Source organism: Xiphophorus couchianus, chromosome 9 (assembly GCF_001444195.1).
Source record: "Xiphophorus couchianus chromosome 9, X_couchianus-1.0, whole genome shotgun sequence".
In the NCBI taxonomy this organism is placed as follows: domain Eukaryota; kingdom Metazoa; phylum Chordata; class Actinopteri; order Cyprinodontiformes; family Poeciliidae; genus Xiphophorus; species Xiphophorus couchianus.
The window spans coordinates 10,736,996-10,751,321 of record NC_040236.1 but is presented as its reverse complement, the minus strand read 5'-3'; the positions used below and the strand labels follow the sequence as shown (position 1 = coordinate 10,751,321).

Below are 14,326 nucleotides of genomic sequence, written 5' to 3'. Positions count from 1 at the left end.
TCTCTCTTTTTTTTTTTTTGTTTTGTTTTTTCTGCTGACGCTTTCGCAGCATCCATCATTTCCTTGATACTCCACGGAGCGACTAACACATCATTTGGGCAGATTGCAACTCCAAACTGGTTTCTTTCACACTGTCTGCTAACAAAGGCTTGTGATGCTCGTGAAGGACAAAAAAGGATGAGCTAGAATTTAGTGGTATTCAATGTGGATGAAAGCAGAGCAGCACTACACTGTGAATTTGCAAGGATAAAAAAAAAAATCTATTCAATCACATCTCAACCTTTAAATCGGTCATACTCGTTCATCAATTGCTGCTCGGAGAAGGACAGCAAGCTCTAATGTATGCTTCTTAGAGGCTCATTAAAAGAAATATGGCATATCTTCTTTGTTTTTGCTCATGTTATATTTGACCAGTAATAAATTGGTCCGAAAAGACAAGATTGGACTTGAATGACTTGGAGAAGATAGGATTGCAGCATTCCGATCAGTTTCAAGCAAGTCAGCTATCGATGGATAGTAACCCAGCTGCTGATCCGAGGGTAGAAATATCCAAGCAGAGACTAAGAGTGAACATCTCTTCAAGTCACAAAATCTTGAAGCATTCACCCGTTCGCTATCGCATTCAGTGTCACATTGGGTGACAACACAGGCTTTAAAGTTGGAAACGGAGCAGTATAAATCACTGTCTTTCTCCGACCTATATAGACATGTTCCTGTGCCGTATCGATTCACTAGCAGAAGTGAACGCAGCAGCTCGCCGAGGCTATCTGGTGCTCTGGCAGATCAAGAGCAGCTGCAGTTCCATGAAACCGGACTCACTCTCACTGCTGAGACGAGTATGCTGTGGACTGAAGGAAAAAAAAAAGAAAAGGTACTCTCATGTGGTAAAGCATTCATAATGGCATGCCCGAATTGAAGATATCAAGCAACAAGACACAAGAGAAGACAGTTCCCCTCACCCCCGCCATCTTTTTCAAACACAACTAGATTACATTATTTTCATTGGGTGAAAGAGCGGTTGGTAAGATGCTGATATATGAAGCCAAAAATGACGTTTTACGCGTCTTCATTAAATTTTTTTTTCCAAATGCATGATTCAGGAGGGCTTTTTTGTTTTTGTCTGTCGGCAAAAACTATTTACTATTTATGAGAGTGCAACATCTTATGATTAGACTTGAAAGCTACATATCACATTGATCTGCTTGAAATGTGGGGGGAGAAAGCAAGTTTTCCACTTTCTCTCGCTCACACACTCTCTTGCTGAAGCTTCTTAGGGTCAACCAAAACCAGTGGCCGAAAATAAGACTCCTTTCATTCTGAAAAGGCTCTTACTACTTTGATATGGTAATACGCTCCTGCCTTACTGCTGGAATTTGCGTTTCGCCTTCATTTAAATTTTCCTTTTTTTTTTTTTGCAAAGCACAAACACATAAAAACTAAGTCCACCTATTAAAAACTTGAATGAGCAGTGAAGCTTCTGTACCCCGATTAAAAAAAGAACATATATCTTCCAAACCAACACAAACAAACATCCCTTTTGTATGTCACTGAACAATCACATTGTTATGTATTATGTGTGTGGGGGGGAAGATAAAGCCACTTCATCCTCAAAACACCTGCTTTTTTTTTTTTTTTTTTTTTTTTTGCCTTCTGAGGACTTAGAAATTGTTAAGCAGCAAAGCCTATTTAGTTAGCCGTGTTTAAAAAGGGAAAAAGACAGAGGAAAGTTCCACTTTACTTTACGGTAGCATCATATTCAGCTAATGAGCACTTAATAAAATGTTGCTCATTTCCGACAGACATTCAAGGAGTTCACAACCAGGCAGGATTTCTCTTTTCAGACCAGTTCTTCAGGCAGAAAAGGGGGAGGGTGCTATATGAAGACCGGAGCTAAATTTACCCCCAATTCACAGATCGATCACTACAGATTGCTGCTCTGCTCCAGGCTACCATGCATCACCACCACCGGCTGGCCGCTGTGTGCTCCTGTCCTCAGCCGAAGGAGAAGGCGCTCACTGCCCGCATGTGTGCTCCCGGCTCCCTGCTCTCAACACATGGTTGACAAGACACGTTCGGAATCGGTAGGCCTAAATAATACATGTGCAGTACATGGATCTAATTGTACTGCCACTCTGGGTACGAAACCGCCTGAAACTTCCCCCATTCTCTCTCTCATTTATGTTTTCACTTCTATTCGCCCGCCTTTTCAGTTTTCCCCAATTCACAATTTCCACGTCACTTTGCACGCTTTTTTTGCCCACAGACGAATCCCAGACTATAGAAATCGTTGTCCAAAACTAATTACAACATAAGTTACGGGGTCTCGCATAATTCTTTTCTTTGATATCATTTCGAACAAACAGCCTAACCCCAATTATAATGGATTAGTCCTTGGACGCTCTCAAGACTCAAGCCAACATCGTGTCACAGCTCACACGGTTTCTCAGCACTCATTCAAAAACAACAAGACCACCAGTGGATTTTAAAAGGAATATTACCACCAAAGTCCACTGAAACTTTGGAGGCAATAAATGCCAGTTAAAATGCGCTATTCGCGATCTGGTTCACCTAAAATGCGCCCCAACCCACTTTTCGTTCAGCCAAACAAAATCAATCCACATCTGGTTACGTTTTGATTAACTTCGTTTCAATTATCCACGGCACCCGTCGAAGGATTTAAATCACAACTAGTGATTTTTCCTCCCCTTCTGAGGCCCAATAATTTATAAAACTTTATCTCTGGATGTGTGCTAGTTATTCTTATACCTTATAAATATTAATGTTATCAATGTCCAAACAGCACAACGATAATAAAAGTAGATGCGAAATACAAAACATTAAAGTCAAATTTTACAAGATTAAAAACAAACAAACAAACAAAGTAATACTGGTGAATTTCTTACCTTTTTTGAAAAGCAGTGTAGCCGCCAAAAATGGCAAAGCAAAAAGTCAGTTCGGGAAGAAATGAAATGTGATTTGTGGTTAAAAACGTCAGATTGTGAAAAGACGGTCTGGTGGGGACTCCTCTGCATCGAAGAGAGTTGGTCTGCAGGTCTGAGGCATGCTTCCCCCTCTTAATCTGGGACAGAGCGGCTGGTTATCAGGCGAAGAGTCACCCTCTCAGCCCGCACACATCCCCCTGCGCCGGACACGCACTTCCATGGCATGCAAGGTGTTGCTCTGCGCTCAGTCCTAACTCAACACCTCACAGCACCTTTTTAAGCGGCTCATCAAGTCACGGCGCTCCGCTGCGCACTCACTCCCGACGCAGCAGAAACAAACGAGAAGAGTAGAGAAGCGAGGGGGAAAAAATTAAAAAGCAAAAGGAGAAAAGAAAAAAAAAAAAAACACTGGGTGACAAGAGTGACAACACGGAGTGAGGGCTTTTTCAGTGTCTGATGACAGGGAGAGGTAAAGCAAAGCGTACTTATAGCCACCGATGCTGTTCTCTTGGCTCCCCTGAATCAGACTGTGGAGACTGGGCAAGTTTCAGCGGCTCGCCTCTGGAAGAGATCCCGCTCACAGTGTTGAGACACTTGGTGGAAGCAGCGCGGAGCGGGCTTCCAGCACACAGCGCCAGTGCAGTGGAAAGCAGTCGTCTGCTGGAGCCGTCTGAGCCGGAGGGATTCCTGAAAACCCGACATGGATTCTTAATCCACAATGACTCGGAGTCCAGTGCTTGTCCTATCAACTGATACTGCCTGTGTCAGTTGGCGCGCGCGTGTGTGTGTGTGTGTGTGTGTGTGTGTGTATGCATTGTTTGTTAATAACATATATAAATGTATATATATATTTATACAAATATATAAATGTATATATGTTTAGATATGTAGTGGACGTTCATTTTTAAATAAAAACGAGCCTTCATTTGCACTTTATTTGCAAAAAACAGAAGACAACTATGCATATCTCTTTAGAGTTTACTTTATGCATCATAACTGGGAATTTCACTTGTGCATACAACCTATACATACCCAAATGAAAGGAGTCTGCCAATACACAAGGTTCTAGTTGTCTCAGGACTCAGATCTCGGAATGACCTCACTTCCAAGCAGACTGTGTTCCAGTTGCAAGTTGGGAAACCTGTAGAATTTACTGACAGTTGTAATGCTAACTATTATTATCAATAGTAGACTTCCCTCTATTGTACACAAGAGGGGACTTGTTCACAATTAGGTATTTTACAGTAGGATGTGTGCTACAAGTTTAATGATGCAAACCGTTAGAAATTCATATAGTTTAAAACTGAAACACATCTGCAAAGGCCAGATTTGATTGAACTTAGGGGAAGAACTTAGATTTGTAAAATGTCAACTAGTGCATCTATCCATTCTAGTAAAATTAAATATTCTATTTAATTATATATATAAGTTCTTGGGGGCCCTCTGCTGGTCTCGTTGCCATAAGGAGTGACTTAGTTTGCTTATGTCTTGGTCTGGCTCTGCCTTAAAGAAACCAGCTTTAAAACATATTAATTTCCACCATAAAGATTGGAATGATGCTATCAATACATCTATCCACCTTCTTTTTGGCTCCACATCTGCTCAGAGATGCAACACTGTCCTCCTTTTATGTATGAGAGGCCTACGTTCTGTTCGGCAGCACAGCTTATTTATCCAATGACAGAGAACTCATTCTACTGTAATACTACCAAGCTTCAAAAGAAGCATAGAAGCACAGACCAGCAAGATCTCTTTTTTGTTAACTCCTCCCTCCCTCATACTCCCATCTTTCAACCCCCCACGCCCACCACCAGGGTAACACACTGGCCTGATCTGAAGTGGTCAAGCTGCTGTTGGTATGTGGAGACAAGCAGATTTTTAAATCTTGAAGTCTTCTGAGTTGGAAATATTTTTTCCCCTCCATTCACTGTAATTTTTAACATTACATGATTTATGGAGCTGTTCGACAGATGAGAGAATTTTGTTCGAAGGCTGTGACTTTGACCTGCGTTCTCTTTACTGTGAGTAGTGTGTTATGTTAGTGATTTTCTATTTAGTGTATGCATAATGCATAATCCATCACGATCCATTCAGAACGGTATTTCTAAGGGGCAGTCGTTTAAATAAACCTAAACTTCACTGTGTAATTTGAATTTTTTTATATAAATAACCGATATTTCTGCAAGTTACCTGCTATATTTATTTTCATAACAGATGTTCTGTCTTACATCAGGACACGTAAAGACTTTCAAAACATATAGGTCACAAGTGCGACATGCTTATCTCTGCATTTTGTGAAAATTCAGAGTATGTTATGATCTGGTTTTAGGAACTCTCCCCAGAAACATCAGGCAGGATGTGGCTCCACACCTGGCTTCAATAAAAACTGTCTTTCAACCACTACGGGGAAAACAGGAGGTTGAGTCATGCTTGCCAGGTGAAGGTGAACACAGGAGAGGGCCAGACTCATGTTTTCATAAGCATAATTTTACATAATAATACATCCACTTGTTTTTTGTTGATATACATTTTTTTTTTGTGCAAGACACATAAAAAGAGAGAACAGATGTAATAAAAGGTCACCCTATGACAGACATCTATATATGGAGAAATGTTTATTTATGAGCTGAGACTCAAAACACATGTGGTTTCCCTTTGGATACAGCAGCTTTAACTGCCATTTAGCACAAGCTTATCTGAATATTTCCACAGATTGTCAACAGAGGGCATTATTATAGCCATTTTTCTGAATGCACTCAGCATCCTGCAAAGGTATTTACATCCATTGAACTTTTTCACATTTTGCTATGGTACAAAATTATTTTTATTTTATTAGAATTTTTGGTGATTGTCACACATTAGTACATAGCTGTTAAATGGAAGCAAACAATTCCTTTTTACATTTTGCCACACTTCACAAAAATGTAAAAAGTGTGACATGAGTATGAATTCACCCTCTGTTTCTCTTTTCCCCCTAAATAAGAAAAGAATCTGCCTCCAAACTCCGTGTAATTTTTTTTTCAATGTCAGTATAAATACTGCTGTTTTGTAAAGGCTTCAGAGGTTAGATAAAGGACATTTTTCAATCAAGAAGTCCATGACAAATCTGTATGAGCTGCAGAGATACACAGCTCTGGTGGAATCTGTTAAAAGAACATCTGCTAATTGCACACTCTACAAATCTGGCATTGATTGCACGATTATTGAATTATTGAAAGAAAGCTATAACAAGTCCCCGCCTTCAGTTTGCCACAACCTTAACAAACTGTCACCATAGTGAATTAAGGTGGTGGCAACCTTATACTGAGGGCGGGGGGCATCTGTTTTGAACTGGAAACTGTCCGGCTGCAAATTGGACAAGAAGATGGAAAGAGTCAAATACAGGGCAACATTGGTAGCAAAACTGTTAAAAGCTGCCAAAGACAAAAGAACTGGAGAGGAGGTTCACCTTCCAGCAGGACCACAACTCTAAACACCCAGCTAGATAGTCAGTGGATCAAAACATAATCATGTTAGTTAAGGTCCAGATTTAAGACCAACAGAGAAAATATGACAAGATTAGAAAATTGCCACAGATATACTCCTAATATAACCGAGGTTTGAGCTATTTTGAAAAAAAAAATTTTTAAATGGACAAAACCTTAAGTCTCTAGGTGTGCAACATTGATCCAGACTTGATTCTGAAAGACTTGCAGATGCAATCACATCAAATGGAGGTTCCACAAAATACTGGCTTCGGGGGGGCTGAATACATCTGTATGCTGCACTGTTTAGACTGAAATTTGTAAAACAATTTCAAATATGTATAGAAATTTCCTTCCAACTTCACAATTATGAGATACTTTGCATTACTCCATCACAAAAACAAATCACAGTTAAAACATTGAAGTTTATAGTTGTTACATGGCAAAATTTTAGACAGTGACAAAGTTCAGAGAATATGTCATAAAATATTTTTTAAATGACCATTTTAAATTAGTTTGTGTGTCTTAGTGTGTTTTCGTGAAGCCCAAAAGTTTCCCACAATGTTCATGTGCAATAACAATGATAGATTGTGATATAATCATGTTGCAGTGATTTGGCAACAATATATTGGTGTAAATAGGGACAATGCCAGTTTTCACTTCAAAGCATTCTGGGAAAACACATTCATAATGATTAAAGCCTTAAAACTGGAGCAACTCATGTCTGTGAAGGTTTTGCTATATTTTGCAATAGAAATCAAATGTGAAGGCTCTGGGTTATTTTTTTTATTTATTTTTATGTATGTAAGCAGGTGCTTCAGAAAATATTTCAATCAGCTACTGTGAGCAACATTGCTCATTTTTTCCTACAAGATGCTTGCTTCTTCAATTTGAAAACATTCCTCTAACAATGCATTTTGGTTTTCTCCCCCCCAAAATATTTATACTTGATTGACATCTCAGGCACACGTGACCAGTCACAAGACTGCGGCTGACCCAGACAAATCTGTGTCCATTCATTATGACGGACACAGATTGGGCCAGGTTACGCTTCGAAGCACAAACTGAAAAGCAATGTCTGGCCTCAATCACTAATGTGTTTCTGCAAGTCTGTACTGTCTGTATCAACTTATTTTATTTAACCAATATTGCAAAAAAATTATATTATCACTCCAAACTTCATTCCTTTACAATGGTAAAAAAGAAATGGAAGTCATGCAGCCGAGCCTCATTATAATGGATTCAAACTGGGAACACTTTAAAGAAACAACCTATACTACTTAAAAAAATAGTGCATTAAGTTAACATTGTGAAACTGATTCTCTTCTAAAGCAAAAATAAATCTATCTATAAGGATTTTAATGCAAAATTTGATCAATTCAGTTGTTTTTTTTAACCATGTACATAACTGTTAAGGTTGCAGAAATAACTTTTGAACTACAGGAAGCCAAAGCTTGCCACTCTTCTTATTTACTTCCTGTCACATCTCCTTTACTCACCAAAAAAAGGAAAAGTTCAAAGTCAAACTCAACTATGTGAACTACAGACCAGTGATGTGTCCTGCCCTGCTTCGTTTACATGAATCTGTTCCGAATCAAGCTCAGCTCTTCCTGACTCCCTCGCTATTTTTCCCATTTATTTTGTCAGACCAGCTTTGGAGGTCTCCTTGGATATCAAACTATTGGAGTAGACTTGTAATCAAAGAGGGTCTCCCCACACAGTGGAGTCTCAGTTAATATTTACATAGCCATGGGCAACCGTGTCAGCTCAGAGTTTTGCCCTCGCTTTTTGCAGCACTTCATGAAGCCTCCCAGTTTCTGCACTGGTCGAACCAGGCACACGCAACACATTTTAAAAAGTTTTTCTAAGTATGCTTCTTATCTTTCAAATGTTCCAAAGTAAGTTCTCAGTTATGAGTTTGCTAGAGTTGCTTTTTAAAACGTTTTTCCAGTGGTATAATATGCATGTGCCTTAAAATATTCTTTCCTGAACAAGAGAAGCTTCATTAAATAGACTTTGATTATGAGAATTTCCCCTGACATTTACAAATGATTTCATTCAAACTATGCAGCTGCTTTGGACCTCCAAACCAGCAGGGTACCTTCAAGGACTCTAAGATGCCATACAACCCAGTAATAGATATTTTTGTAACAGTGATACATCCATAACATGCAAAACAAGTTAAAATAGTTAGATTTTGTTCTCATTAACTACCAAAATCTCAGGCGAAGCAGAATTTCTTTATAAAAGTGTAATTTTTAAACATGCATTTTTTTAATAGGAATCATGTCAAATACATGTAATAAATTATCAGTTGCACATTATTTTCACTTTGGTGCCTGGTTTTGGCTGAAAGCCTTTCAAACTTAATTTTGTTTAAAGCCCAATTTAGGCGACCGCTGTTTTTGTCGCAGGAACTAAAAAAAGGTGTAGCTTCTTCATTTTGCTCTAAGAGTAAATCAAAAAAACTGTTGGGTCACAACAGGAAAAAAGGTCTTTTTCTATGCTTTATTTTGCAGCCTGACAGCAGGTTAACTGTCGCATTTGAGGCTCACAGTTTGTGCTAAACACAGCATTGACAAGGTATTTACACCACAATTCACCTGACCACATAAATGAGCATGACTGTTTTATACTTTTAAAAATCAATAAAGTCTTTCTTTTTATTTTCGAAAACTTAAGTGATCAGCATCTAGCTAAATGACAGTCAACATGTTTGTGCTGAGAGCCGGTAGAAAAAAAAAAGAAAGAAAAGAGAAAGATCTAATCATTGTTCTCAGATTACAGGTATTTAGTCACTCCGTCTGTTCCAAAAATTCTGCTGTAGTCAGTCCCCCTTAATGAGCCAAGGACTTATAATTGACCAAGCAGACAGGAAGCAATTAAAAAGAAGTCAAACACATGAGGGGCTCCGAGATCAAATTTAAAAAAAAAAAAAGAAAAAAAATCCAGTGTGGGCGCATTGGGATCTGGCTTACACAACTGTCAAATCAGTTGACTTTTAAACAACCACACTATATAAACAAATCATTTTAAAGCAAACTGTGTCATGTTGTAAACATTAAAGAATTCTAGCACCCCTTTAATTCCTCACTGTAATCAAATCTTTCAGAAATATACTTTCATGCACAAAATAGCCCTTTTGCTCTTTCTGGGGTTTGATGTATGAGACACACGTTGATTCAAATAAGCACAGGGGAGCAACAGATATAGGTGAACAATCTCTATTCAAATGTTTTATATGGAAACTTAGCCGAGTGGAAACAGATGTGCGTCACTTGTGACCTATAAAAAATGATATATGGTCACCAGTAATATGGTTCAGCAGAGGCCAGCACTTCCAATTTGCTTCACCCTGCCGTATGGGTACTCTGTGTTGTGTAAACGTGGACATATTTTTCAAACAAAAGACGTAGCATTTTGCTCCGTGTGCATGCTCAGTAAACTTTGAAATGACTCGACTGAAAGAAAAAACACATTTATTCATGACTGCTGCACATCTTAAGCCAAGGGATTTCTATCCAGCATAACTGAGGTTATCATAATTAGAAGTTATTAAATGTACTTATTTTAACCAGTGAAGACATCTAAAATCTTTTTTTCATTTTTAAATCATTCATATAACTTTGATATATATATATATATATATATATATATATATAGTACTGGGATCATCCTGAGTTCTGCTCCCTTTGTATCCATGGCAATGCAAATGGAAATAGCACACAGAAAAGTCTGATATTTCAATTTAGAATGACTGATTTCCACATGCTGGCACGGATGAGTTACCATAGCTGGTGCTGTATCCATTTTTCTCTGAGCCTCAGTGAAATTCAACCAATTAAATTTCCACAAATCATTGCAACACCTTAAAAATGACAAAAAGTCACACTATTTGGAAAGAAAAAAAGGAACACTAAAGAACTATGCACATTAGCCCCTACTGTTACAAAGCACTTTGCATGTAGTATAAGATTTCAAAGCACTTAGAAAATGTTGCATTGCATGTCTGAACTTGGAAGTCATAGGGTTCTCAACATATATCTTCTCTAAAAGATATATTTTGTACAACATATCCAATGATTATTTACTAGCTCTTTAAGATAGATAGTTCCCACATGATCTCGCACTTTCTACATTAGGGTGCTCTGTCGCCATCTTGTTATTAAAAAAAAAAAAAAAAAAGCTTTCCACTTTACTGATCACATGCAAAAGAGCCACAATGTTTGCTTGTTGTACAATTCAAGAGTGTACAAACAAAGGTGATAAAACAGTAAAGAGAAACTTTCATCACATCCTCTAGAGGTGAGCAAACTTTGCTACTCAGCATCAATGAGTGACTGGCCAATATCCAGAGGAAGCAAACATAAGTAATCTAATATGGCATGGAATTACTCTCATCACTTTATTAAGGGCAAGAATATTTTGAATTTTTTCTAAAAATAAACAAAACTGTGACGCTGTTAATAAGTCAGTGGTCTATTGAACAGATTGTTGATGTTATGTTGCTAAGCACTGAACTGGTTTTCTTGAAGAGGAGACAAAAACGTTAAAAAATAAAATAATTTAAGCATTTTTAATGCTTCTCCTATGTAACACCGTTTACTGGTTGCCTACCGAGATGGTGCAATTTTTGGGTTACTTCGAAGGTCTTGTGGGAACTATCAATAAGGTAAAGATCAGAGGGCTGTTTGACAAAACCAGGATAGCAGATTAAACTGGGATTTTCCAGATATCCTGGTTTATTAAGCCTCAATCTGGTTTTACAATGAGGTAACACACAAGTTACCATGGTGATTTTTTCTGGGAAGACCAGGCTAACAGTTTGACTTAGTTAAAGATGTTGTTTGTTTGGTGTGAAATATGGCATATGCAATTCATCTTGCTCAGCATCAGTGAATCTACGCATTCACCTGAATTACATAAGCCTGGCTTGACATAATTGCACCTCCTGAATCTGGTTTGGTCTTTGTCAACAGGATAGAGCCAGGATCAACTGATGGCATTATGGCAAGCCTGTCTTTATCTCTTATCCTGAATTTCATAGTCCTACTTTTGTGAACCAGTCCTCAGATGATGATGCCATAAGTGAAGTCAGTGGCTCCTAGCTCTGGTCTTCATATCCGATGTCCTACATATTTTAGGTGTGTCTCTGTTTCTGCACACTTGATTCAAATGATTGCATCACCTCCTCTGCTTGCCAACTAGTGCTGCTGAAACCTGCTAACCACCCAGTTATTTAAGTCAAGTGTGTGGTAGCAAGAAATCACTTAAAACATGGAAGACAGAGGGGATTGAGGACCAATGTTGGGCACCACTGAGTTAATTTGTTAGTATTTATAAGGTTATTTATCTTTTGAGAAGAGTGCTAGTCACGTATCCATCCTGATAATTAGGATTTGCAAAATTATTTACCCTTGTATTTTTGTATAACCAGCCACACAAGGACCATGCGCTTCGAAATTGTACTCTTTTGTACAATGGATGACAAAAAGTTCATTTTTTTCTTCACATACACAAACAAAATTATCTGCATAATTTCATTTTTCAGTTTTGTATTTTAAATGGCAATGAGCAAATAAACACAAATCTGTTCTCCACTAAAAAAAAAAAAATAAATCACCCATGCAAAATTTGCCCCACAGCAGCCTTGGTCTCGTGATGAAAGTCTCACACAAAGCAGAACCAGGAATCCATTTTTTCTATTATCTGCACTGGACAATTCTAATTTTTTTCATTTCATTATGGAGTAAAAATGATTAGTTTTTAGTTATATTAAAATTAGTTTAATCCTAAGACTTACGAGCAAATTTTGTATTTGGTGACGTAACAGGCTTTCCAGGACTTCAGCTTGCCATGACAGAGACATTGGCGCAGGAGCAGAGGTATTTTTTAGGTTTTATTTTTATCGGTTCACGGTGATTGTAGTCACTCAGCGACACCGTGATGCTACTAGGAACAAGCGAAGGATTACATAGCCTTGGATTGTGTTTTTAATAGTTACCACAAGGGACTCAACGCCCCTTGTGGCAGCGATTACTGCTGAACACCAGTCTGGAGTGAAACTGCCATGTTTACAAAAGAAACCAATTTGAACAGACCAATCAGGTGAGTTCATTGGAAGACAGTGCGTGATAAGGGGCATGTCGGCAGGGCACCAGGGAGAAAGAAAGATAATGTAATCAAAGACATGAGTAGTATTCGCCTCATTGAGGAGGTCGGCTTGATGCTGGGATATGTCACACATCCGCCATATTGAATGTGGCTATCTGCTAATAAGTTAATACAAGTAAATGGATTGAACTTCACAAAGTATTTCAAGTTAATGCCTGTCATTGACACATTCTCTCATACACATTAATATATTTAGGAATCAAAAAAAGAACTGAAGGCAATGTTTATAACACTTTGATGTGATTATTAAAATCTATTGGGTGCTTTCTAAATAAAAGTCCCCACTGTTTACAACTGATATAATTTTTTAATAATAATAATTTTTTATATTGGCATTGATGAAGACACAAAGACCTTTACAGTAGTGTTTTCATGAACATTTTTATACAACTCCATAATTCTATATGCATTCACCATTTCAAGATATGAACAAAATAACTAACCATACTTTTAATTTTGAAGTTATTTTAATGTAATGACAATAAACTTTGATAAATCAGTCATTGTCAAACATCAGCTACATATTTTTCTTACTTTTCAGGAAAAAAAATATGTATTACAGTCTGATATGTCAACTCTGCTGTGGACAGCATAGAAAAAATAACAGACTAAATTATTTTTGTTTTATTGCATAAACTGCCTTAATACCCTATTACTTCAGATTGAGATATTTAACTAAAAACTACACAAAAAGCGAAAAAAAGTGTACATTACAACGTTATTTATATTATACTGCCAACCCAGAGCACAGGCAGGGGTGTCAAGCTGGAAGTATCCATCCATCCATCCATTTTCTGTTCACCCTTGTCCCAATGGGGTCGGGAGGGTGCTGGTGCCCATCTCCAGCTACGTTCCGGGCGAGAGGCGGGGTACACCCTGGACAGGTCGCCAGTCTGTCGCAGAAGCTGGAAGTAGTCCAGTGAATTATGGACTAGTGATGTGTCGGTCGCGAACGATCCGGCTCTAAGAGCCGGCTCTTTGAAGTGAACGATTGGAACCGGCTCCACAATGGGAGCCGTTTTAGGATCCTATTTGGGAGCCGGGTTTTTTTCTACAGTATATCGCGGTCTCTCCGCCTCCCTGTCGTTGTGCTTGTGCTCTGCAAGTGCCAGAGCCGATAGTTTTTCCCCACATCGTTTTTTTTTTTTTGTCCTGCGGTGCCTCGCTGTCTCTCCCCCCCTTCTCCCTCTCCTTGCGCATTTTGCTCTTCTGCCAGTGCCAGAGCGGAGAGTTTTTTTCCCTCGGTCGGTCCACTGCCCTCATGTCAAGCGTGTGCTCCACACATCTGACCAATCACACATAGTTTCAATTAATAATGTGGCGGGAAAACACTGAAAAAAAAGTTTATCTCCACTTTTTTTGTGGAAACGGCAGGCAATTGGCCAAGCTGTATAGCGTTCGTCGGCAGGTGTTTATGTACAGACACTCACTCAGCGGTCAAGAAGCACAGAAAGAAGGGGAGTCAGTGTGAGAACTGAATAGGTGAAAATAAATGAGTGACAGAAAATGGAGCAAGATTTGGACTCATTTTAATGCTACATCAAGCTCCAGGGCAGAGTGCAGACTGTGCAAAGGCAGCATTTCCTATCGTGCAGGCTCGACAAACAACCTGCACAGGCACATGCGGACATCACACGCATCGGTATTGCTATAGCTTTGTTATGCGGCATTTTTACTCATCATAAGTGCTTAACAATGTCAATAATGAAACAAAATATTATAAAATTGGGTTTAAGCTATTAATTA

General features: G+C 38.5%; 1 protein-coding gene across 48 annotated transcripts in view; it reads right to left on the bottom strand.

Annotated features, from left to right (window-relative positions):
* adgrl2a (adhesion G protein-coupled receptor L2a) overlaps positions 1–3,619 on the bottom strand; it is a 134,422-nt gene extending 130,803 nt beyond the window's left edge. For 14 of the 48 annotated variants that reach the window (XR_003596882.1, XM_028028058.1, XM_028028061.1 and 11 more), the window contains exon 1: positions 2,904–3,616. The gene's annotated coding sequence lies outside the window, so the exon portion shown is untranslated. Of the gene's footprint in view, positions 1–2,903 lie in introns of all 48 variants that reach the window. The other 34 variants (XM_028028035.1, XM_028028039.1, XM_028028051.1 and 31 more) reach the window with 6 other exon arrangements.
* Between the last annotated feature and the right edge of the window lie 10,707 nt (positions 3,620–14,326).